This window comes from Cebus imitator, unplaced genomic scaffold, assembly GCF_001604975.1.
Source record: "Cebus imitator isolate Cc_AM_T3 unplaced genomic scaffold, Cebus_imitator-1.0 Scaffold102, whole genome shotgun sequence".
NCBI classification, from domain to species: Eukaryota; Metazoa; Chordata; class Mammalia; order Primates; family Cebidae; genus Cebus; species Cebus imitator.
The window spans coordinates 5,442,128-5,446,321 of NW_016107417.1; the positions used below are offsets into that span (position 1 = coordinate 5,442,128).

The 4,194-nt window shown below is 36.7% G+C and overlaps 1 pseudogene; it reads left to right on the plus strand.

The window, feature by feature from the left end:
- The first annotated feature begins 266 nt into the window (after positions 1-266).
- On the plus strand, positions 267-3,964 carry LOC108310164 (annotated as a pseudogene).
- Positions 3,965-4,194: the final 230 nt, after the last annotated feature.

The window sequence follows — 4,194 nt, forward strand, 5'->3', positions numbered from 1 at the left end:
TTTGTGTTACAAACATTCCAATTTGCTCTTTTAGTTAATTTAAAATCTACAGTAAATTATCGTTGACTTTTGTCACCTTGTTGTGCCATCAAATACTATATTTTATTCAATCTAACCATATTTCTGTACCCAGTAACCATCCCCACTTCTCTCCATCCCCCACCCCTACCCCTGCCCCACTACCCTTCCCAGCCTCTGATAACTACCATTCTACTCTCAATATATTATTGATTTTTGTTCCTCAGCAGATGTCTAGTTTGGGGAATATGGTCCTAGGCATCTGGGGATCCCTGTCCAGTCACAGCTCTGCTCTTAAACCAGCTTTTATCAACTCAAAAGTATGTCTGTTTTATACCTCCAAGTCAAAGGAGGTAGGTTAAAGGATACCTGAAAAAGAAGAAAAAGTAACTGTTTTTTCTTAACTATCAGTTGCTTTGAAAGCAAATCGTATTTTAAGGAAACACTTCCCTTTTAATGGATACCCATGTTGAATTCCAAGGAAAGATCCAGAAACAAACACACTTCTGGCACTTATGCCAACTAAATACTAAATCTATTACACTCCAGGGTAAGAGTTATGAGGACATTACACGCCATAGAACCACCATTATGGCTTTTTTCTCTTCTCTTTTATAGTGAGTAAGTATATCTTAGAACAGGAAAAAGAGACTTCAAGCCCTAGTACAATCTAGGAGATGAGTAACATGGAAGGCTGACATCAATCCAGCAGAGTCTAGACATCCACAGAAAGAATTTAATCTAAGCCTGTCTGCAAAATGGAGAAACATCTCCCTGGCCTGGGCACTGGAAAGACATAAAACCACACAGACCACAGCATCCCATCCTTAATTTGGCCAACTTCCTTGCCAGCAGCAGACAGAACCATAAAAGAGTTTGAAGGTAAGTCTGTGTTCACTCCCTTCAGCAGCATTCTCCTCCCACCTCCAATTTTACTGCCTCTGTGCCCCATGCAGGGAAGTAGAACACAGTGCACAGCAGTTCTGAAACTGGGAACTTCTCACTTATCACAACTTATGGTTGTGGTGGGGGTGGGGGACAGTATCACAAACACCTTGAGACTATTTTAATTTTTTATTCTTATATGATTGATACTCTTTTAAAAAATAGGCATATTCTGGATCCATCTAAATTACCACCTAATACCCACAAAATGCAATCCCTGCATTTTGTACTGCTATTTTTAATCAGATTATAACCAACTGATCCTATGAAGGAATAGCATTTCATTTCCATGTATTAAGAGACATAACTCAATGCATTTGAGCTTGCAGATCCTAATAGCTAAATGACAACATTCTGTGTCTGCTAATGTACTTGTAGTTTATTTTAACCAACTATATGACAAATCTTGAAATTTCCAATGGTAGAATTACAAGACATTTTCTTGGACTGAAACGTCAGTTTTTTAAGTTACTGAATAAACCAAGGTTTACATATGGTGTTATAAAAATGACAGGGGGCAGTAATGTATACTAACTGGAGCAGTTAATGAAGAAAAAATTGAGGTGGACCCAGAATGGAAACAAGGAACCAACATCCACTGGAGAATAAATTGCCTCATTTTATGCTATGCAAATAAAAGCTTACCAGTAGTTCAAACAAGGAACAATTTGTAAGAGAACTGAGTCATCTTATACACACAAATTCATATACAGTGATATGATCGTTAGTACCATTTGGGAAATGTGGATTTTTTTGTGTGTGTATCTACCTCTGTACTAATCAGATTGCAAAAATTCATTACCAGAACTTACAGTTGTAGAGATACCTGAAAAATACTTTTGGTAAATGGTCCTTTAAAAATGTTTCAGTGCTGTTTGGGCATGCACTATTACTTTGCATTATTGCCTTTTGATAGGTCATAGGATAAAAGGAGAGCATATATTTATTGTTTAAAAGAAAAAACAATAACAATAATGACAAAAATGGACTATCATGCTCAAAATCAAAAGTCAGGAAGTAAACAAAATGTCTTCCTATTATTAAATACAACCATTGGCAATTTTATTTAAATTACATTAAACTGCATGGCATTAACATTGACAATTTAATTTTTATTTTGAAAATATGTTGTTTCTTAATTTAATCAGGTTTTATAGTTATGTATGACTATAAAGACACCAGGAAGTTTCATTCCTAAATATATAGATATGTTTAGATATATATCTCTACATATCTGTACATATAAATTATACAGATATATATCTGTATAATTTAAGCCCCAGTATAATGAAATAATTCAAATCACTCTGGGAGGAAGGGGTCCAAAATGAAAGAAAAAAAAGTATCAAATAATAAGAAATTAAAGAAAATTATTGACAAAATGACCCTATTTACAGTGGATATCCAGCGGAAGCAGACCTTGGGCAAATCACTTTAATTTCTCTAAGCTTCAGTTTACCTTTTCTGTAAGAATAGTCATATATGTGCTAAGTTTGTAAATGCACAGGGGAAAAAGTATCTGGAAGAAGCCATATTCCACTGTAAATAATGACAACTTCTGAGAAAAAATGTGGTTTGAGGGACAGAGGTCAGAACTGAACTTTTTACTCTATAATATCTGTAATGTTTGAATTTTATACAAGTATACTCATCTAATAGAGTAAAAAATAAAGTGATTGCATAAATAAAAGGTCAGTAGATTACTCAAGTGTTGAAAAGAGCATAAACTTTAGCTTCAGAAAACCTAGCACTAAACTTGATTCAGGTGATTCATATGAGCTGTGAGATCTTGGACAACTCACTTAACTTCTTTAAGCCTCAGTTTTCCTTCTCTGAAAAGTATTAGTAATATTAGCTATGGGGAAAATGTGAGGATTAAATAAAATTAAGTATACAATTCAGACCCAGGGTGATCAGGCATCCCCAGGGTTGCTAGCTTCAGGGTTCTGCATCATTCCTTGTTGATTTCCCTGGTCAGCAAGTGATTCCTTTCTTAAATGTTTCAAAGTACCCAGTTGGAGTGTAGCATCTGTTTCTTACTAGACTCCCACATATTCACTGTTCCATAATGTGGCTTCAGTGAGACGATCCAGCTCTACAGAGACAAATTCACTGTGGGAAACTTCCAGTGGAAATTTCTGCAAATTTCAACAGATCAACCTCGTGCTTAGGCAACATAGGGAGAATCTTATGTTGTGTCATTTCAGTGGGATGGAAAAAATCCCTCTCCTGCTGGTCTGAAATTCCACCACTGTGATAACTACAGCTCATTCACTGGTGGTTATAAAAGACGAAAGTTTTCTAATTACGGGTTGCAATTCCAAACTGCCCAGTCAGAATTTGTCATTCTCCATGGTCCACCTGGCACAGGTAAAACCTTGTTAGCCAAAGTGCTAGCAAACCAAACCTCAGTCACTTTCTTGAGAGTGGTTGGCTCTGAAATTATTCACAACTACCTAGGTGATGGGCACAAACTCATATGGAAATTGTTTCAAGTTGCTGAAGAACACCCACAATCCATTGTGTTTAATGATGATATTAATGCCCCTGGGACAAAAAGATATGACAAATTCTGGTGGTGAGAGAGCAATTCAGTGAACAATGTTGGAGCTGTTGAACCAGTTGGATGGATTTGATTTTAGTGGAGATGTGAAAGTTATCATGGCTGTAAACTAAATAAAAATTTGGATCCAGCACTTAGCAGACCAGGCCACTTTGACAGGAAGATCAGAATCCCCTCTGCCTGATGAAAATACTAAGAAGAGCATCTTTCAGATTCATACAAGCAGGATGATGCTGGCTGATGATGTAACCATGGATGACTTGATCATAGCTTAAGATGACCTCTCTGGTGCTGACATCAAGGCAATCTGCACAGAAGCTTGTCTGATGGCCTTAAGAGAGCCATAGAACGAAGGTAACAAATGAAGACTTCAAAATATATAAAGAAAATGTTCTTTATAAAAAACAGAAAGGCACTTCCAAGGGTCTCTATCTTTAGTGAACCACAGCTGCCATCAAGAAAATGGTTGGGACATTTTTCAACCTCTGAATGGAATAAGGCTGGGGAGTTGCCCAGAGGAATCCCTGTTCCATTTGATTTTTATTAGCAAAACATCCTGTGTGTTTTTTGGAGTAAAATGTGTAAATGCCCCTCTGAAGGGCCTTCATCTCTTGGTCACTGTGCAGCACTCTGCTTCCCAATAAAGCATGCTGTTTCACCAAAAAAAA